Below are 23,008 nucleotides of genomic sequence, written 5' to 3' on the forward strand. Positions count from 1 at the left end.
GACTGCACCTTTCCTCAGTTAGTGTGTGTCTTTTCTCTTGGTCATAACTATTCTCAGGGGTGATTCTCTCATATCAGTTAGGGTTGCTCACCAGATGTAGCAAAGATAAGGCAGAATAAGGACTCTACCCAAAATCCAGTTAAGAACAACTTGGCTTATCCCAAACTTCCAGCTGGTTGACACTAAGATGATATTTGATAATTGATGCCTTGAGGAATGAGAGCCCAGCAGGTAGACTTCTTGAGGAAAATAAGGCACCTGCAAGTGAGCAGGGATGGGTCCAATGTAAAGATGCCAGATTACATACAGGATGCTGGTTAAATTGGAAACTCAGACAGGTAATGAATCATTTTGGTATAAGTATGTTCAAACGTGCCCAGTTAAATTTTAACTTCAGATAAATGATTTTTTAGTATATTTCAAACATGCCCAGTTAAATAGGAATTTCTCATATATATATATATATATATATATATATATATATATATATATATATATATATACACACACACACACACACACATATATATATATGTATTGGCATAAATATGCCCCATGCAATATTTGTCCAAAGGGACTGAGTTAGGTGGTGAGAGGGAAGGCCTGTGACTGACACCCCTTCAACGCTCTATAGAATTTGGGAACAGTTTCCAGTGGAATCCGAAGGTGTGAGGAAAAATATTGACCTGAAGAAACACCACCAATAACAGAAAGGAAACACAATTATCATTGTCAGTACAGATGAAATAGTTGAAAATGGTCTAAAGAGGAAAAAATGTAATTATTGTAATCCCTAAATGTTTTGGTTATGTTTCTCATCTTTAAATTTTGAAGCATTTTTTCTTACAGTACATTCACCATGAATGCTTTAATTCAAGTAAACCCCACTGTTTACCCTAGAATTTCTTTCTTGGAAAAACTGTCCAATGAGAAACATTCTCATCCAGGTTCGTTTAATTTGCCTTCTCCACACTTCCTAAAAGTGTGGAGCTATTTATTTCCACATATTAAAAAATGCTCACCATTTCTTATAACCAGAACCAAGCAAGTATTTAGTCATTGAATTTGGTCCTCTTGCTTACTTCCCACAGAAAAGTCCAGATCTTTTGACTAAAAATACAGAGCAGTGCCTTTGTTCTCCTTGCCCACTTCACATTCAACTTCCCCTTAATCTATGCCTTTCTTCTCAGAAGTAGTTCATTGCCAGCTCCTACTGCTTCATTACCAAAATGTGAACCTCCCTGGGCGGTCAGCTCAGTTGAGTATTTTTCCTCCGGCGAGAGAGTGAAAGGGCTCAGTTTAATACCTTGTGAGCAGAGATGGCACCTGAGTAGCAACCCGATGCCCACCCGAATGCAGCATCAGTAGGAAAGAATCAATCTAGCATATAAAAGCAGGCACAGATAAATTGCTAAACACTGTAGTACAATGATGGCATACATCTCTGAAATGAGAATCTTGAAAATCAATAAGAATTGAAATTGAAAAAGGAAGAACTGTAGCTGTCAAAATGCAGGATGTTGGCAGGATATTTGAGTTGAGTTGGCTTTTCTGGTGCCACAGAATCACCTATTAAGAAAAGTTGTCTCTAGGGTGACTTGTGTCATTTCTCTTTGATAAATATTGCATCTCAACCCAGGGACTAGATTCTTCTCCCAAATCATAATTGACCTGCACATTCTGAGGGCCAACTGTTAGGAGGCATTTCTTCAGCTGAGGGAGGAAGGGAGGGGTGTCAGGACGATGAAAAGCCAAGGTTCAGAAGCTCATGCGGGGGTGGGGTCTGGATATAATGAGGCACATTTAAAATTCATGTAATGATTTAAAAAGTCTGTTGTCTGAAAGACGTGCTGGGAGAACAAGTAGCAGAGCACAGCGAGGACAGAATTTGTCACAGACAAAACCACTAGGGACCAGAGACCTCTCCTATCTCAGTTATAAGATGAAATTCAATATACGAGGTATGATTAATAACTATGGTGAATATTTAAATTATAAAAATTATGACAGTAAAAGATGCATTGCCATGAATCCCCCTCAAAATACTCCCCCTCGCTTCAAGCACAGTGATCCCATCGTTTTTGCCACTTTCTGAAGCAGTTCTGGAAGTCCTCTTACGTAATTGTCTTTAGTTGCACTGTTGTGGCTGCCTCAATCCCGAATCCATCCAAAATGTTTACCTTTAGTGGTCATTTTGATTTCGGAGCAGAGCCAGAAGTCCCACAGTGCCAATTCCGGTGAATAAGGTGGATGAGGACACAATGTAATGTTTTTATTTGACAGAAATTGCTGTACCAGAAGTGATGTGTAACACGGAGTGTTGTCATGATGGAGAATGGAGCACACTTTAAAACACACCTTCTCTCAACCATAGCTGACACCCGACTGACTGCACCAAACAAGTTGAAACTTGTCACACACTGTTACTAAGGTTTGATGTGCCGCTTCCCATTTTGAAGATCCCTGACTTTCCATTGGATGGCACTCGACAACAGCATTTACCACATTTTTTGATCATACCTCATATGTGGCTTTACTTTTTTAAAATCTGCTTTTTTATAGGTCTTCAATTTTATTTTAAAAATTGTACCAATTTATATTACCACACAGTTGCTACTGCTCCACAGCCTTGCCAACTTTTGGTAATAATCAGCTATTGTGTTGTGCTTTTGTTTCTGTTTTTGTTTAGTCATTCTAGTGGTTGAGTAATAGTGGCTTGGCATTGTGGCTTTAATTTGTTTCCTTATTTCTGATGAGATTAAACACCCATAATTTGTGTAGCACCATTTAGATATCTTCATTTGTGAAGTTATATCTTTTGCCCATTTTAAACAATGGGTTCTCCACTTTTTCTTATTGATTTATAGGTCTTTATATCTTCCAAATACTTTGCAAGTTATATGAATTACAAATATCATATCACAACAAGTACTCTATATATTTCCTTTTTTCCTTTCTTAATAGTATCTTTTGATGAACAGTTTTTAATGTAGTTCCATTATGTTTTTATGACTAATGTTTTTTGGGTCCTATTTGAATCTTTATTTTTCTACTCATTTTTTTTTTCAAAGAAAGATTATGTAAAAGTGTATGTCTGTATGCACTGGCCACCTTGAGATATAACTAATTAGCATATCTGTTCAAAAACATAATTTTGCCGTTGCAAGATAAATCAAATAGCATAATTCACAGACTAATGCCATCAATTCCTTTACAAACTGTGCTTTGAAAACTTGAATATTATCATTGGCTTCAAGGTAGAGGGACAAAAGCCCATACACGTATTAATATTTTTTCATTAGCTCCATGTTGATCTGTCACACAGGTTTCATGGGTAGTTTTCTCTAACACAGCACTTCTCAAACCGTAATGTGCCTAGGAATCACCTGGGGATCTATTAATAGTTTAAACGCAGCTTCTGATTCACTAGGTCTGAAGTGGTACCTGAGCCCCTCAATCTCTCCCAGGTATGTCAGTGTAGCTGATTAGAGTATCAAGGTTCTCTAGCACAGGGCAGATTCGCTACCATGAGGAACAGCTAAGGCACATTACACATCCGTATGAGGCGCTACAGCAATGCGATTTTTAATACTAAACTGCTCTTTTTGCTTTCTCCCCTCAAGCTGTTGTTGAAGTAGTTACACAGACCAATAGTCTCAATTTTTCTCAAACGTAAAATAGATTTTAAGCTGGTGATTGTTAATTTCAATTTGAAATATCTAAAGAGTTTGGAAGTGTGGCTCATCTTGCCTTGCTTATAACTAACAGAGGGTTCTACGGCTGAATCCTGTAAGGTTGACACCAACCAGTTGGCCAACACAGATTAGTGTATCTTATTTGGAAGAACTTTTTTAGTACAGAGTTTGGAAATAAAAGCTGAATTTGAAATGAGCTTACATCTTTCTTCTCTGTCCTTCTTTCTCACTCTAACACTTTCCAACTTCCCACTCAGCTTCTCCCAGCCTATTATTAAGGAGACTAACAATAGTGACACTTTAAATTTTAGTATCTTGAGCAACACAATGTTTAGAAATATCACCTTACTATGATACTAGATTTTAGGCTTAGCTCCTTTTTTTTCTTTTTTTTCTTTTTTTTTTTTTTTTGGTAAGGTTTATAGGGGAAAAACTTGGCAAACACTGCCAGCATATACTGTTGATATGATGTGATGAGAAAGGCACACTTCTTTTGTAGCCTTTTTCCCCCCAAACCCATGACCCTAAGGTAATCATTAGAAAACCATCCTACAAACTTGAATGGAGAGATGTTCTACAAAATACCTGAACGATACACCTCAAAAATGTGAAGGTTGTTCTGAGAAACAAAGACTGACAAACTGTCACAGACCAGAGGAAAATAAATACAGTGTGGTTCCCTGGATTGAATCTTGGGAGAGAAAGGACACAAATGAAAATTCTGGTGAAATCTGAATCCAGGCTATATTTTAGTTAACAGTAATGCATCAGTGTTGGTTACCTAGTTTCAACAAATGTACCACAGTAATGTGGAAACATCACAGGAAACTCAAGTGAGGGGTATATAGGCACTGTCTGTACTCTTTTAAAATGTTTCCCTAAATCTAAATTTATTCCCAAATATAAAGTTGATTAAAAATGGTATTGAAGGGCGGTGGGGGGTGGGAGCATTTGAGGAACTACCGAAACATTTTTTGAGAGCATACTTCATGGGTACAGTATTTTTTCCCCCTATAAAGTGTGTCTGGGCAGGGGAGGTGTAGTGCAGGAGTGTGTACTTTGTTAGTGACATACTGAGAAAATAAACCAATACAATAATCAAAGACTACCACTGGCTCAAAAGAAAAGCAAAAGAACACATCAGTGTCTTACAAAAGTTCTCAGTCATGATAGTAAGCCCAGACACTCAGTTGAATTTTACCAAATTGCTTTGAAAGGAAAAGAAGTCTAAAGGAACTGTTAAAAAATCTGTTGAGTGACTAATCCCGAATTGGATCCCAGTGGAGGAAATTGGAGAGATCCATTAGGCAGACGAGTCCGTCCATTTCCTCGGAATTATCGACCGAGGCTCTGCCTTTGCTCCGTGCGCATGTGCCAGCGGAGAAGCTCCCCTGCCGGCATAGAGTTAAGTGGAAACATCACAATCAATAAAAGACACTCTATTTTCCATTTGCTCATTGTTTTTTAAGGGCGTATTTTGTAACAGCACAAGAAACATTCAATTCAATGTCAATTCACCTTCTGGGTGGGAAGAGGACTCCAGATATTGACTTTTAGTGCCTGATAAAAGTTTGTGACAAGGCTCGGGTTGCTAACATTCCGACCAAAGTTCAGCCTTAGCCGTGGAGGACCAAGGATAAGCGGATGCTCAGCATGGCTTCATGATCCTGGGGCCTTTTCAGTGCAGAAACAAAACCGACAACAAATGCCAGCTGAGCACTTACTGGCTGTTGAACCAGCCAGTCAAGAACCTTTCACTAACTCAGTTGCAGAATTTCTTCAGTGTGGGCTTTTTTTCCATATTAAATAGGATTTAAATTAGTAGTCTTTCATCTGCTCCTACCATTCTTCTACTTCCATATCCAAAAGTGACTTTAATGACACTGTTTAAAGCAAAGTTTGAGCTTCAGGTTGACCTCGTGTAGTTTTTTCTGTTTTCTTTCTTTCCGGTTTTTTTTTTTTTTTTTTTTTTTTGGTTTTTAAATATGTGATGGAAATGGTGGTGAAGGTGGTGATGAATGTGCTAGACTCCACTCAGAAATATATATTTTTTCATATTCTTTCTCCCAACTTGCTCCTACCCCAACTGAAAAATAATTGGATTAACCAGGAATATGGTTTTGTGTACATTTAATATGCGTAGCAGATTATTTTAAAAGATGTCTATGATTGTTTCTCCCTTTCAAGTATGCATAAACACTCTGCAATGTGACTTTGCTGCTCTTCTTATCAAGAGAGGGAACTGATTTCTCTACCCGTAGGATCTGGTCTGTGACTTGATTTGGCCAAGGTAGTATTAGCCAGTGTGATATAAGAGCTTGAAATTGTGCTTATTGGACCTTGCTTTCTATTGCTGATGGGAACCCTTCTGCCCTCATAGGAGCAAGCCAGGGCTATCCTCCTGGAGTTTGAGAGGCTGCAAGGACAGAGTCCCTGGCTGTCTCAGCCATCCCAGCTAAGGCCCAGTCATGAGAGTGAAGTCTTTTTAGGCCACCTTGCCCCAGCCAACCCAACTTAGACCACAAGAACTGCCAAACTAACATACAGAATTACGGGAAATAGTAAACATTGTTTTAAGCTAACGTGTTACCCTGAAAATAGGACTGGGTCTTATATTAATTTTTGCTCCAAAAGACGCATTAGAGTGTATTTTTAGGGGATGTTTTATTTTTTCATGTACAACAATCTACATTTATTCAAATACAGTCATGTCATCTTCTTCTGGAATAGCATCATGAGTAATTAAATGTGTCCATCTGGCTGATTATCTTAACCGGGGCTTATTTTCAGGGTAGGTCTTATTTTTGAGGAAACACAGTACTATGTTTTGGAGTAGTTTGTTACATAGCAAAAGCTAATTCATACAGTATATAGCCCTTGTGAGAATTGTTTACTTTTTTTTCTCATTTAAGTCTTTAGAGTCTCAAATTCTAATTCATGTTTCAAGTCCAGATCATGTATCTTGTCCTCAGATAATCTGCCTCATCTATGAGACACAATTAATTGTTCTCGATACTTCCATGGCACTCTCTTATGTTTTACATGTGACACTTACGCCATCCCTCATTGTCCATGTCTGTATTTTCCTCTTTTGCAAAATTCTAAATGGCAAGGTCTGTACATCTTTGGGCATAGCCTGGTCTTCAGTATAGTAAACACTAAAACATTTCCTGAATAAAATATAGGAAAGTTTTAGGAATTATTTTTCTTTCTTTATTTATGTATTTATTTATTTATTTATTTATTATTAACTAACTTCTCTGCACTGGAATCTCTGAGGGAATCCAATATGTAGTAACATCCTGTAGAGTTTTGACCAACCTGAGAAATAAGATACATGAGATGGCAAATGGAGACTATGCTATTTTATTACTGATAAAAGCTAGTTTAGGAGACATAGTTTATCTGTAGGCCAACAAGCTTCCTAATTCTCAATTCCAGAAATAAGCAAACGGACCCTGCCAGATGTAGGCTGTTATATTAGCCTGTGTTTGAAGGACGGCCTCTTGTCCCTCTTCTGTCATAGAGTTGACCTGTCTCCATGTCCCCATTGTACATGTGTCACGTGTCTGTTATCGTGCTCATAGCTCTTCCTGGCAGTCTTAATAAATCACCTAATACATTACAGGTCTGTGTCTCAACTGTAATCCCCTTGAGTCAAGGCTTGGCATCTTAGTTATTTCTCTAGCTCTTGTGCCTAGCAGAGTGCAGGGCACAAAGTTAGTACTTTGTGGATATTTGTTGAAAGACTAAGCTCTGTAATTCTGTGATTCTTGAAATAGTTTGACATTGGCTTTCTCACTCAGTTGACATTGAAATCATCACAATTATAACATGACAGCTTCTTTATGACACACAATAGTATATGGAAAGAAGTGGGAATGGAAGCTGCATGTGACATGCAGTGTCTCGTGCATACGGTGAGGATTTTAACCGGCACGTGCTCACTGAAGGAAAACAGTCTGAACGCACTGCAGTAATAAGGGGTGATTATCATACGCGTTTGCTGCTTGTAGGCTAACTTACCCACCCCTCATCAATGCACTCTTTTTTAAAGACTTAAAGATAATGCGACCATGAGATGTTCTGAAAACTGAATAGGATTTCAGCTGACTTTTTGTTTTTATATTTTCCAAAGCTTTCACAGGCAAAATGCCTTTGAAGATGTTTCTTTAAGGAAAGAGCTCTCAGATTCTAATGGGGGTGTGTGGCGTTTGTTAAACATGTAGATTCCTGGTCTCCATCCCCAGCGTCTTCTGCTTCAGGAGGTTAGGGAAGCAGACCAGTGTTGAGTTATGTTTAACAACCAGCCAGGTGACTCTGACAAGGTAGCCTATTGGTCATCTTCTGAGTAAGGGCTCTTCAGTTGAAAGGAACAGAGACCTGCTCAACTCACTCAAATTTAAAGGCCCTCTTTCTTTTGTAAGAATATAGCGATTCCCCCCAAGAACCCAAAGAAACATTACACAAGCAGACTTCTGCAACGTGCAGTGCCAAAGCGGCTCCAAAAACCGACTGGACCCCCATCTCTGTCTCTCTGATTGTTTCTGTACATCCGACCTCTACTCACTCTCAACCATTTCCTTTCAGTCTTTAGGCCCTTAGGACTTTAGTGTGTGCTCCCACTCACTGCACCCCAACTCTTCCCTTAAAGCTCTCACCTGGGAACTTACCTGAGAGAAAAAGAATCTAATTCGTGCAGTACATCCCCTGGAGCCCTGGTACATAAATGAAAGGTCAGGAACAACCTCTGTGAGAACCATATCTAATGGGATATCCACTCCTTATCCAGGCAGCTGGGGGCTGACAATGGAAAGGAAGGCTCTGTAGAAGAGATTGGCTGGGAGGCTGAGGGCACTGCTGAAAACTCCATCATGGTACCCTCTCACCATCTCAACCTCTGAAACTGTGACAAGTGACAACGTAGGGAGTGAATTCATCTTAGCAAACGGCCTTTACCTTACAGAGTGCTCTTTCATCACAATATGTGACACTGCTGTGGAGTGCGATGTTTTGATAGTACAAATTCTCAGACAAAAGGGGAAATTCTAAGATGTTTACATATTGAGATTCTTAGAGCCCAAGGGCGGGCACATGGAGGACCAATACTCAGTGAGGAAAGAGCTTCTAATCCGTGGAGTCAAACTCTGAGTGCTCATTGTGTCTTGGTATCCATCAAAGTTAGTTGCATTGGGTCCCCTCTTAACCAGCTAGAGTTTTCCATGTTGCCTTTTGGGCTGATTTTATTCTTTATTAGTCAGAGTCAGTGGGAGTATGATTTATTGGAAGCCTGTATCAACTCATTCTGCCTGTAAAAAGTAAAAAACAAAAAGCAAAAAACCTCACACCAGAATGATTTTGTTGGCAAAATAACAATTACTTTGTTTACTGTGTGTGCGCACTTGTGTGTATGTGATAGCACAGTAAGAAAAGAGATGCATTTCAGAGTCAAAACCCAAATTATTTTCCTGAAATTTGTGAACTGTCCCCAGGTGAGAAAGATTTCATTTTGGACAATCTAATGCAACTTCAGTAATTATCCCTGTTGTGTGTCTGTATGTTTAACAGCAATGCCTTCAAAATATTTTGATATGCAACCTTTCTTCTTTCCGTTTGTGTTGTCAGACAACACCCCAGCTGTCAGATGGAGGGAGGCAGGTAACACTAGCATCACTATTCTGGCCACCTCCACCACAGAGTCTCGATAAATAGTATCATAGGATAAACCAGCACAGAGGGAGAGCAGCAGGTGGCACTCAGTGTATCCAGAGCTGAAGGTGTAAATTAATTTCAATGTCTTCATGATACCAAATAACAATTAGATTATAGAAAATGAAGGTTTGGTTACGAGAGCCTAATATTTGAAGTAAATAAGAATGATGATGATACTTTTCATGATCATGCTGCTTAACCCTTTGAAAGAAGTTTCAAAGAAAGTGCCCCATTTTCAGAACAGCCAATTTCCCCTCTTATCTCTTGAAAGAGTCTCTCTGAACTCCCTGTTTTCAGAAAGGAGAGGTGATATTGATCTGGTAGGTGGAGGGAGTTAAGTCTGTTGTTGAAATGTTATTCTAAAATATATTTTCTTCTAATTACTGACAACAATAATTTGTTGTCGGTTTTGTTTCTTCATTCATCTGGAACATTCCTAGTGGTCATCCTGTTTCTCATTTGCCTATTCGCTGCCCTTTGCTTGCCATTTCAAATGTGTCACTACCTTCAGAGCCCATCTGAAGTGCTACCTTCTTTTCTCTCTGCGCTGAGTGCTCTGTTTCAAAGGAGGTTACTCTCCTCTGACCACCTATATAGCATGTACAGAAACGTATTATGTCACATAGTTCAGTGTTTGTATTGTCCTTTAGGTTGTGTCTTGTTTTTAACCAGATTTTGAACCAGTTGAGAATACAGATAATGACTTGGCCTCCAATTGACTCTTATGGTATCCGGCATATTTCTAGATTCAAAATGGACACCTCATGCCTTAATCATAGCCAACCATACAGCGATCATCAAGCCAGGATCAAAAGAGGGAGCCTCAGGAAACCCAGAGAGTCAAAGATAAAAGCTGTGGCACCTCTGACCTCGTGCCATCTGTTCTTACCTTCTGCCCTATGTGTGTCTTCTCAGCTACAACTCTGGGTCTTCCCTTACTCTTGATCCCACACTTACCTTTCATGCTTGATCACAAGTTCAGCTCCCCCAGTTTGGTCAGTCACACTCTTCCCTCAGCTGTAGCCTTGCTAGCCCCTCTGACTTCTGGTCCCTCTGGGTGATGGTTCTGCCTTAGCCAGCCTCCAGGATCAGGAATCAGACCACAGATGCTCAATCGTAAATATTTAATCTTATCTCTTATAATCAATCAAAATGAAGCCAAACTTCATGTCAAGACCTCAGCTATGCATAATCTGATACCCTGTCTACTTCTTTAGTCTTTTTCTCCTGCTTCTTACTCCTTCTCTCTCCTCATTCTAACCTTTATACCCCTTGAAACTTTGGGCCCTTGCGTTGCTGTCCTTTCTGCCTGGAACGCGTTCCCTGCAGCTGATCACATATCTGGCTCCTGCTCAGCTTTCAGGTCACTCCAGTGGTAGGTCACCTTGTTAAAGCTGACCTCATTCAACTACTCCCTCAACCTGTGTTTGCTTCCTTTATGTAGCATACGTCACCATCAAAAATTATTTATTTGCTAATTTATTTACCATTTGTCTCCTCCTATCAGAATGTAAGCTCCATGAAAGCAGGGACCTTATTTTTTCTGTCACTGAGAGGGCATTGGATACAGAAAATGCTTAATCCATGGATGGATGGTTGCATGGATGTGGAAGGAGTGAGAACCTAGTAAAACAAAGTTCCTATTGGACCTGTTCTCTCTGCAGTATCTTTCACTCCAGGAGGGACCATGCCCTCTCTGTTGCTATTTATGGTTTGATGCCTAATTAAAAATGAAATTGTTAGCGTCAGAGATGCCCGGTTGTCTTAGGAAGCTGTGGCTGGATCCATGCCAAGCCTTGATTAATTACCTGTTTTCCCTCACATTTAAATAGAAAGTGACACCAATTTCTAGTTGAGACTTTGCTGAATCCAGCATGTGGCTGAGGCAATGGTACCATCTCTATTGTGTGGAGATGGTCCCACCATCATCCACTGGAATACCTGCTTCATTTATTTCAGCTCTCTTCGGTGTTCAAAGGGGGTTTTGCCCTGTGGTTCTAGTTGATATATACACCAGCACAGATGACTGGGAAGATCAGGTAATATTAATTACCCCCATTTCACAGACAAACCAAGGCTCAGAGGCTCAGGCACAAAGCTGTTACAAAGAAAACTAAGAAGTGAGCGTACTTGCTGGTTTGTGAAATTCAGTTTGATGTGATTCCCTCTATACCACTGTCTTTCTCTTGATCTGTGCTTCATTTTTCCATTTTCTTCTTTTATTCACAATCATAGTCTACCTGAATGAAATTTTCCTGACTGACAGAATGTGGCCTCATGCAGCAATATAATCCATGGCATCCTTAGTGAATTCCCTTAATAAATTTGCTCTTGGGAGAGTGCCCGAGGCCGTGTGCTTTCTTAGTACTCTAAGGCGGGGGAAGCAAACCTTTGTGGTGAAGAGCCAGTTGAGAATTTTAGACTTTGCAGGCCAAAAGGCAAGACCGAGATTATCATATGGATATTTATATCACAAAAGATAAGTGTCCACAATTTTTTTCAACGATTGAAAAAAATGTAAACTCTACTCTTAGCTCACAGACCATACAAAAATAGCCCGATTTGTCCTGGGGCTGTAATTTGATGACTTCTACTCCAGGGGGAGAGCAGAAATATTAAACCAGACCTCTTAAGCACATTATATGTTTAATATAGTATATTATATACTATATGCAATAGATAACATCTTTAATATAATATATACACATTTTTACACATACACTCTCCGTCCCTCTCTCTGTCTCTCTCTCTGTCTCTCTCTCTCTCGCTGTCTTTCTGTCTTTCTCTCTCTCTCTCCCTCTCTCCCTCTCCCTCTGTCTCATTTCCTGGGCGGCATCAGTCTCCCAAACTCACTGACCATGTCTTCAGGCATGAACATGGGCTCCTTTTACCTTAGTGTGTCATTTCTATGCTTGAGTCCTGGCAGCCCCTTCTGAGGTTCTGTAACACCCATGGAAAGTTGGAAGGGGCTATACCTCTGCTTGGCCGTAGGAGACGCATTCTTTCCCTGGGACCATCTTGGTCAGGTGGAGTTGGTGTTGCTAGGCAGGCGGGGGCATAAGCCTTGTCAAGGTATTTGCTTATCTGGCTGTTCTTTCTCTTACCTTCTCTACTTAAAGGTGCCACAGAGACCTTTCTCCTCAGTCTCCCAACTCCCTGCTGGGACAGCTCCCATTTTGTCAATGAACACTAAACTTTGTGTCAGAATTATTGCTGTACCAAGGCAAATGTGGTTATGCCTAGAGTTCTGCTTCTCTATGTGATGGGTAAGGGGACTCGTTTCTAATTGAATGGGGGCAGTAGTTATGATAGCGTTTTAAGAACTTCCTGACCATTGAAAACTGGGTGACTGGGTCATGCCTTAAGCCATACTTTGACATAGCACATTGGCTTTCCTCTATGGAAAGTTCTTCTCAGTGGTTTTAAATAGGACTTTAAACACCAACCAAAGTTAGAGACAAAGCCACAAGTCAGGATCTGCCTCATGAAGCCAAAACAAAGCCACGTGCTAGTCACTAATTGGGCCTGTTTCCAAGTATTCCATTTCACTACCTCCTTCTCGCACATGCTGGCTATGCTTCCTGCTACCTTGCAGTTAGATGACGTCTCTGACTTGTTTTGGATGATAAAATATGAGATAAAGTGGCATGTGTCCCTTCTAGGCAGAAATATTTAATTGTCAGAGCAAGACCCTGAAGTGTTCCTTTTTCCTCAGCTACAGGGAACATGGAAACACAGTTGAGACAGACCTACAATCAGCCAGGGACCCTGAGTAACTACAATAAAGAGAACCTCCCAAAAAGCCATAGAGACCATGTAGTATGAGTGAGGTATAGACCTTTGTGGTTATCAGTCACTGAGATTTGAGGTTTTATTATTACTGTAGCATAACTTGGCCCGTCCTGACTGCTGTGATCTGGCTAGCCCAAATGCATGAGTGTTGAATGAGAAAAAATAAAATAAAATAATAAATAAATAAATAAATAAATAAATAATCTATCAAGCTGCTTGTTTGGAACAATCACTGTTAACAGTGGTCCCCACTTAGATTGTTTCTGGAGACTGTTGTCCCACCTGCCACACTTGTTGAAGTGGAGCTGAGGGCAATTGTGTGTCTTTGAGTAGAAAACCAAAGACCCAAGCTATGTCACGGACAGTGAGAATTGTGCACTGGCTGAACAAACTCAGACACTGCGGTGAATGCCATTGTTTATTCCCCTGTAAGCATTTACAGAGAGCCTCTGCATGCCAGACACTCTTAGAACCTCCAACCGCTTTATCAGACTGTTTCTGAAAGGAGAACTGCAAGTCTTCTCTTTGAATTCGTTCTTGTTTTCTTTGTGGTCAAGCCATCAAGGAGGAATCCACCTCATTAGCAGCTATTGCATCTCTAGGCAGACGATTTACAAGGCTCTTCTCTCCAAGGGGAGACGTTAATGAGAGGAGAACCCTGTGGCTGAACTCCGGAGAGGACAGCTCTGCCCAGTCATCGCATTCCTTGCGCAGCTCTGTTCTTTCAGCTTGCTGGACTTGGCTGGAAGAGCCCCGGGTTTCACAGGGTTTGTTTTGACCTCCTTAGGCTGAAAACTTATTGCTAGTTTACTGGGCCCTCTCTGCCAGCATGAGCAGGTAATATGAAAAATCAAAACTGACAGCACATTTAAATCAAACCCTTAACCCAAATTGAGCGTCTGGACATCTCATGGAACAATTTAAATCCCCAGATGAAAAAGCAAGGGGGCACTACTGCATTTGCTGGGGGACATGTATTGATGGTAGGACTTTCTGGCCACTGAGAACCAAGGGCTGGACAGACCAGGTTTAGGTTGCCAGGAGGGAGACTGAGCCGCTGACCATTTGAGAAAACTAGAGAAGCCACAAAATGTAACGGTAGGCTTCCTTATTTTTTCCCCCCACAAGCTTGCAGCCACTATAGAATTTCTTGTCCTAAGCCACATCACTAGGGTTTCATCTTTTTCTCCTCTTATTGCAAAATAACCTGGTTTATTCAGTAAGTATTTTTTACAGATCTCCACGAGACTGTCACTTTGTGAGTTGAATAAAGAAATGCCAAGCTCATGAACAAGTGGTCTCTTTAGCCCAGGACTTTACAGTATAACCTGAGATGGGTTAACAACCATTCGTTGTACAGGTATTCTGGAGTTGCCTTTTGCCAGTATACAAGATACAAAAGGAAACTTCTGAATTTTGAATTATAAATATTTCTCTGTGTGGTAGGGGATAGAAATATGGAAAAGGAGGTAAATCGGAGGCTATTCTGAGGAAGTGGACAGAGCAAACATTTCCATGTTGGCAGAACTTTACTTGCCTTTTCTGTCCAAAATCAACATCTGAACCATGATATTGATTCTTTTGAGACAGGATCCAATGATAGGTATTGGAAATTGAGAATCCTTTTTGGTTAACGTAAAGGGGTAAGGAAACACCTGTTGCTTCATCAAAACGAATTCTGCAGTTAAGATTCTCAGAGAATTGAGCAAACACTCAATTCTGAACAATTTTCCTTCAGAAACTGGGGTTAGGAGCATGTTGCTTCATGTGCGAAACTTGGGGCATCTTCCCACAGTGCAGCTTAGTTCCTCCAGCCGTGCTTAGCAAGGCTGTGGGCCTCAGAGTTCTGTGGTGGACATGGCTTCAAATCCTCCTGACTTCTGCAGTGTACACCTGAAGCTGAAGCTGAATAATAATGAATATCAACTATAATTTAATATATATAGTCACAGGATGTGGAGTACAGCATAAGTAATAGAGTCAGTGGAACTGTAACAGCTATATACGATGTCAGAGGGGTAGTAGATTGGTGGAGGGGAGTTATCACTTTGTGAGGGGTGTAAATGTCTAACTATTACATTGTTTTGTACACCTGAAACTGATAATAATAATAATAATAATAATAATCAGGTAAATGAAAAAAAATTCTCTTGCCTTCTGATTCTGCTGTGGCTGCAACAACCATCTCACACAGGCTTCAGGCAGCTTTGCACAGGTGCAATGAGACAGCGTGTGGCTTGGATGTGCTTCGCACGCCTCCTGTGTTTGTTCTGGGGCTTCTCTGACACCATGACATAGGGTAACTGTTGGAGCTGCTTGTCAGGTGTTCAGGCGCTCCCTGGAAGCCTACGAGTTAGTGCCTCTTAGGGAAAACCTTGGCCAATGGGGGTTGAAAGCCAGGGGGCAAATGCTTCATCTTCTCATCTCCCAGGCAGATATCTCTAAGGCACAGCTCAGAAGGCTTTTCTGGAGTTCCTAGGAGATCAAGTATCACAGAGCCCACAGTGGGGGTCAACCTGATAGTATGTCTTTGTGTTGGCTTCCCCGAGTCTCTTTATCATTCCCCTGGCCCCTCGATCCTGTTCCAGGTGTCCATTTGCCAAAGAAACCAACTGCATACAAAGAATGTCTCAGGCTGTTGTTTGAGGACACCTGTCCTAAGACGCATTGTGTTCATAGGCCGCTCCTGTCTTCTGCAGAAGGGTGTAATTTTAGACTAAATTCAGTCTTACTGCTTTTGGGACATTATTAGTGAATATGAAAGAACCCACTCACTTTTCCATTTCTAATATGGTTTCAGCACCAGAGGCCAGTGGACTGAAATGATCCCATTAAAATGGTCAATGACCTATTTTTTCCCTTTTGATGCAGTAGAGCTTCTTTTCATGTGTGTTCCTCGCCCACTGAATTGCTCCTTTGTCAGCCTCATTATAAAGCCTTAACCTTCAGGAAAGAAGTGAAAGTATAGGGTCATTCCATGGTGTTCACCTTCATTCTCTGTATGGTTTCTGATCTCTGTAAAAGTATAAACAGTCTGGGGAGAGTGCTGGTGAGGCCAGAGTCGTGGCCTTATCTCCCTCGCATGAGCTGATTAGCCGTGCAGGGCATTTGCCGTGCCGTAGCCTGAAATTGCTTTCTGAATTCCAGTGGAACATGGCGTGTTTGCTCTTGGTCACCCAGGGTAGCTGATGACAACGTGTGTTTCACCCTCCTGCCTGCACACCAAACCCCAGTGCCTGTGACAGTGATTTGAAGTGCAGCATTGCGTGTGATGAGAAGAGCACGTCTACGTAACGGGGCCTTTTTAGCTGGCTGAGCAGGGCTCAGAAGAGATGCATGTAAGCGATGCTCTGGGGTTAGGAGTGTGAGGGCAACAAACCCTCAGAACTATTTGTCATAGGACACAAGGGACTGAGGAGACATTGGGTGCAAGCAGAGTAGCTTCAAGGCACAAGTGCCCAGGAGTGGCCCTCCTGGGGTGGACAGCTGAGGAGGGGCCTGGCTCTCATCTGTGTGATGCCTCTGCTGCAATAGGGGGCTGGTTCCACGCAGAGATGGGACGTTTGCCTAGCCATGGCTGTTTGTGTGTGTGGAAGGGGACTGGCACAAGGGGACTGGCACAAGCATGAGAACTGGCTGCTGAAGGATCTGAAAACTGGGTGTTTATGGTGCATTCACTGTTGCACCTTCTCCCTTGCCCCAAATGTGTTGACTCTGCTGTCACATTTCCAGGATCAGTGGTTCATGTGGCAACAGGAAGTTGCTTGTGTCCCTGAGTTTCACATAATGACTAGTGGCTCCCCAAGAAGGCTGCAGCTTGGCAGAGACTTCATGAAAAGTAGAATTTGTTCTCGAGGATAAAGCATGTGTGAATTCAACTTTGTGGTTCAAGAATGTGGGACTTTTTTTTTTTTTTGGTTCATTCAAATTTATAGAGGCAATGTATTTTCAATGCAGAATAGTAAAAAAAAACAACACAAAAAACCTTGAATATCAGAAGAAAAAAACAATACAAAGAAGACACAAAGCCAGTTTGTATGAAATTATATCAAAACATTTTGTTAAATATACATGCTCTCCTGTATGCCCCACGTCTGGGGCAAGGTGGGGAGTTGTGTATGAGAATCCCCTGTAAGACTCTAGACAAGTTGTTTTCATCAATCACCCATGTGATTTTGCTAAGCTTCTTCTAGTGTGTTTGAGAATTACTGGTTAAACAGTGAGAGTGGTTTGAATCAGTTAAGACCTGAGGTAAAAATCCGAGCCCTATTACTGACTAACTGTGACACTGGGCAAGACGGGTATAATTTTTCTGAGCCTTGGTTTTTACACCTGTAAAATGGGGTTAATATCAGCTTTATGTGGTCATTGTGCAAAATAAATGCCTGGCACATAGCAAGTGTTGTGTGCTGAGTAAATGACAGCTTTTTAAATAGAAGCCAGAGCAATAAGACAGATAGAGATACAGATGTTTGGGGCCCAGCTTAGCCCAGCCCCCCACGCAGTTCTTCCTCACAGCAGGTTTAATTTAGACTCATGCCTCCACAAATGGAGTCAAACATGCTACAGCCAGAATACCAAACATCTGCTGAGTCCTGTCGTCTACCGCCAGAGACTGTCTCCCAAAGTAATGCAACACCAGTTTGAGTGGAAGTGATGCTGTGGTCCTCCAGCCAAAGAGGGAGAAATAAGAAAAACAGCACTGTGTGTTGAAGGAAGGGTCGTGGGCTCTGCACCTGATGGGCTCAGCTGCATGGAGGACTTGAAAACGGCCCCCCTCCCATGGTTGTGAATGACACCAGTTTGACAGGCGGGTCCCTGCTGCCTGTGGTTGGGCATCTGACTCATGCAGCTGAGAGGAAGCTCAGAGGCAGTGCTCCTGGGAGACTGGGTCTGTGAAGGTCCTTGTGTATGGAGTTAAATTTGGGATCCTGTTAGCTTTGCTTGGGAGACATGTCCAGCCTCTTCAATTTGTAATTTATTCAGCAAATTATTGAACATTTTTGCATTTAGTTGTTGACTTCTGGAAATAAGACATGGTCCCAGCCACACAGATGTCCCAGTCTGGAGTGGCTGTTCCCTGGAGTGTCCTCTGGGTCTCTCGTTTCTCAAGATGTCTCACCCATCAGAAAAGCATTCCATGGCCAGACAGATTTGGGAAACACTGTAGGACACAACGCTTGAAGAATCCTAGTATACATGAGCATTTTAAACCTTTAAGATGTCCCATAGTAAAGAAAAAAAAAGGAAAAGTAACTCTCCCATCGTGTTTCCAAGGTTTATTTAAACATGACATCTTTTTGCTATATAACACTTCTTAACATCTCCTGGAACTGGTGTTCCCTGCTGTTCTAGAAGAAATCTGTCAGAACGTGATGGACATTGTCCAAACTGAGATTTATATACAAAACTATCCAAAAATTACACACTTCGTCTACAGAGGCACATCTGTATACTACCTTCAGAACCTTTGAGATCTGGTTTCATTTCAAAAACTTCCTGAAAGAGAGATTGAAAACTGCAATGGTTGTGTAACCAGCCAGGTTAGGTAAGTAGGAGAGGCTGGCTGGGTGGGAGTTCATCTGAAACCCCTGACAAATTGTTGGGTGCTCTGGTGACCTGGAAACTCCTATCCCGCAGCTCTGGTTGGTCACTGCAACGTGACGGGAATATGGGGTAGACCAATGAGAACTCTAAGGTTCTTAGGAGAACATGGAAATCTGTATTTTTTTAAACATGAAATTTCACAACTTTAATGTTACTTGAAATTTATAAAACACTGTTCTGGCCAAGCAAAAACAAAACAACAACAACAACACACATCTATAAGCCAGGTCTGCAGATGAGCTACCAGGGTGTGACCCGGCCCTGGGGAGATGGGGTTGTGAACTATAGTCAGATTAGTAACATATATAAAACCAAAGGATCTGTGAGTCTGTGAGGCAAGTGCCAGCTAGGTCATTACGTTGGGGAGCCACCCTCCATGCACCGGGGATTCTCCACATTCCTCTTTCTTGGCTCATTAGTAGCAGCACCGGCTCAGCTGATGATGGCTTCTTCCCTGCTGCAATGTCTGCATTTGGCTTCCAAGATAGCACTAGGTTTCGGTTAGTTTCCTATGTCCTCCATCTCCTTTGCTATTCTTACTTTTACCCCCAAGTTTGGAAATGTTGGCAAGTGCCAGGGAGCAGGCCTTCACCTGCTTTCTTCTTTATTTATACTCACTTCCTTACAGCTCTTGCATAGCCTCGTGGTGCTAAGTGCCATCTCTGTGCCAAGAATGTGCATATTTATGTTTCAAACCCAATTCTCATTCCTGAACTCCAGACTTGTATATCCAAGTTTTATGTCATCTCTAGTTCAGTAGATCTTGAACCCCAGCAGATCCAAAGCAAAAATCCTGATCTCCCCAACCCCAAATCTTTTCCACAAACCACCTTCCTTGTCGTGATGAGGGTCTTGGCAGTGGCTGTGCTGCATGTATGGCTAATGCCCTTACTTTCTTCAAGTCCTGAATTAAATGTTCCCTTCTCAAGGAGGCCTATCCTGACCACCCCATTTTAGATTGTGCACCCCACCTTTGGTACCTCTGATTCCTCCCACCCTGATTTATGTTTTTTGAACAATACTTATCTTCTAACGTACAGCATATTCTTATTTATTATGTTTATTATTCAGCATCTGCCTCCCACTCTAGAATGTAAATTCCACAAGGTTTGATGAGACTTGTCTGTTTTATTTATTGCTATACCCTTAAATGCAATATCAGTTACATAGTAGATGCCCAGTAAATATTTGTTGAATAAATAAATGCCAATTGTCACTTGGCAGACAATTCAAGAGAAGATGTGCTAAAACTCAAGCTTGTCATAAAAGTTCATGTGTTAATTGTCCATTAATTGGATTGAACTGCACACTTCTGGGTTTTTTAAAAAAAATCTCTTGGGGCCAGCCCGGTGGCTCAGGTGGTTAGAGCTCCATGCTCCTAACTCCGAAGGCTGCCGGTTCGATTCCCACATGGGCCAATGGGCTCTCAACCACAAGGTTGCCAGTTCAATTCCTCGAGTCCTGCAAGGGATGGTGGGCAGCGCCCCCTGCAACTAAGATTGAACATGGCACCTTGAGCTGAGCTGCCGCTGAGCTCCCGGATGGCTCAGTTGGTTGGAGCGCGTCCTCTCAACCAAAAGGTTGCCTCCAAGGGATGGTGGGCTGTGCCCCCTGCAACTAGAAACGGCAACTAGACCTGGAGCTGAGCTGCGCCCTCCACAACTAAGACTGAAAGGACAACACTTGAAGCTGAACGGCACCCTCCACAACTAAGGTTGAAAGGACAACAACTTGACTTGGAAAAAAGGCCTGGAAATACACACTGTTCCCCAATAAAGTCCTGTTCCCCTTCCCCAATAAAATCTTTAAAACAACAACAACAACAAAAAGAATCTCTTGATCTTTTCCGATCCGCCATGTGTGGGGAAACCACCACAAAGATGCAGATTTTTGTGAAAACCCTTACTGGGAAAACTATCACCCTCGAGGTTGAGCCCTCAGATACAATAGAAAATATAAAGACAAAGATCCAGGATAAGGAAGGAATTGCTCCTGCTTAGCAAAGACTGAGCTTTGCTGGCAAGCAAGTGGAAGCTGGACGCACTGTCTGACTACAACATTCCAAAGGAGTCCACTCTTCATCTTGTGTTGAGACTTTGTGGTGGTGCTAAGAAAAGGAACAAGTCTTACCCCACTCCCAAGAAGAAAAAGCACAAGAGAAAGAAGGTTAAGCTGGCTGTCCTGAAATACTGCCTATCAGATGGATGAGAATGGCAAAATCAGTCACCTTTGTCGGGAGTGCCCTTCATGTAACTGTGGTGCTGCAGGTTTTGTGGGCAGCCACGTTGACAGACTTTATTGTGGCCAATGTCGTCCGACCTATTGCTTCAACAAACTAGACGACCAGTAATTGTATATGGGTTGATAAAAGACATGAACTAACAACAACAACAACAGAAAGGAATGTCTTCCAAATATATTTGGTAGATGGAAATACTATTATAGTTGGGGCAGGTTTTAAGAAATCATACACAGACACACACACACACACACACACACACACACACTCACTCACACACACACTCACTCACTTTTTTCCTAATCAGGAGTTTCACATTTTGTTCCATAGACCAAATATTCCAATGGACGTCTGACTGTTTAAACATTCTACCAGCTTTGTGCCAGGGTTCCAAATTAAAAAAAATAATAATAAAAAGGTACTGCAGACTTCTTCCTCAGTTGAATAGCTCATTTCCCAGTGTGTTGCGAATCTCCAGCTTTGCCCCAAAGATAGTATTTTTAAAACTTTCACACTGCATTTCCTTTGTGTATCAAAGGCGAAGTCATTCTAAAAATTACTACTCATGTTCTTTGTCATGCAAAAAAGCATAAGTGATGTTTTTAATAATGCAAGCCATTAGGAAGTGGATGGCCTGAATTCATTGTGTCTGTTTCTAACCCGCTTTAGGGAAGACATTTTCTCTGTACATGGGCGTAACCCCTTAAAGCCTGCATGAGTCTTTCCTCCGATTTTTCCATATAGAGTTGAACTTGTGTTTCATTTCGAGATGTTGAGCCAAAGCTGCAGATTTTCAAGTCCCTTCCTTCCTGACAGAAAGATTTTCTAAAGGGCAAAATTTACTGTTAAGGAACAACCTCTTTTGGTACGAGTTGCTTTGGAGGAAAATACAAGTTTTAAAATTTTTTTCAAGTATGACTGACAGTCCTTTGTTCAAAATGATGTAGGGGTAGGTTCATTGGACAGGTGATATTATAGGAGTTAAGATTCCTTTCAGAATCGAGGCCGTATTATCGCTGGCCAGCCTGGAAATGATCACGTGGTGCATGGCTAACAGAGACCTGGTCCAGGTGCCCCCACCTGTCTGATGCTAAACAGTCATCACTGATATCACTGAGTCTCACATCTTTTAGTGGTCCAGGCAGCCACCACCAATCAATTTGAGTTGGCATGTGAAATTCCAGTGGTGGATAAAATAGAAGAAGATAAAGTGTTTTTAAAAGATGGATGGCAGTGTCAGGTGAACAATCCCCACGGAGTCTGGACACTAGGCCAAATTTTAGGTGCCTCTGGTGGTTGCTGCGATCTCACTAGCCTTCCTAAATTACAAAGTTCAGGTTCCTGTTTTGGCTTTTGACCAATGTCTGGTGGCCCTCTGTGGCATGTCTCAAACCTTCATTAATGGTTTTGGAACAAAAGACTTTGTCATAAGAACTTCATGTTGGCCTATGACCACTGGGCTTTGAACATCCTGGCTGCATACAACAAGCATCTGTGTTCCAGCCTTCTTAAGTGATTTGACATATTCTGAGTTTTGTTCAGAAGAAGTAGGTGGCCTGTAGCTTTAATTCCTTTTCCATATAATAACAGTCTTTGTTCTAGTTTAAGAGAGTCCCAGCCTGTGAAGTAGTTATGTGATGGGGAAAAGGAAAAGAAGGCCTGGGAGCATAATAGCTGCCCAGAGAGAGGAAAACACGCTGCAACTTTCTCAGACTCCAGACCTGCAGTGCTTCTGTGCTGCTGGAAGAAAGTGATGCTAATTTTTCCTTCTCGTTTTCAGAGGAGAGACATGAAAGGATCAAAAGAATGGATTTCTCTGGATGTTAGTGTGGCCTGATTAGGTTGGAACTAGCCTTTTTCTCTCTTCACTGAGAGAAGCAGAGACCATCTGCAGAAATTATTTAAATTTGTGTGCCTTCCAGGGAAGCTGTTTTATTTGCCACTGTATTTATTGCAGCACTGG

General features: G+C 41.6%; 1 pseudogene; it reads left to right on the plus strand.

Moving 5' to 3' along the window:
• The first annotated feature begins 20,686 nt into the window (after positions 1 to 20,686).
• LOC109445758 (ubiquitin-ribosomal protein eS31 fusion protein) lies at positions 20,687 to 21,156 on the plus strand (annotated as a pseudogene).
• The last annotated feature ends 1,852 nt before the right edge of the window (positions 21,157 to 23,008 follow it).

The sequence above is a fragment of the Rhinolophus sinicus genome, linkage group LG10 (assembly GCF_036562045.2).
Source record: "Rhinolophus sinicus isolate RSC01 linkage group LG10, ASM3656204v1, whole genome shotgun sequence".
NCBI lineage: Eukaryota > Metazoa > Chordata > Mammalia > Chiroptera > Rhinolophidae > Rhinolophus > Rhinolophus sinicus.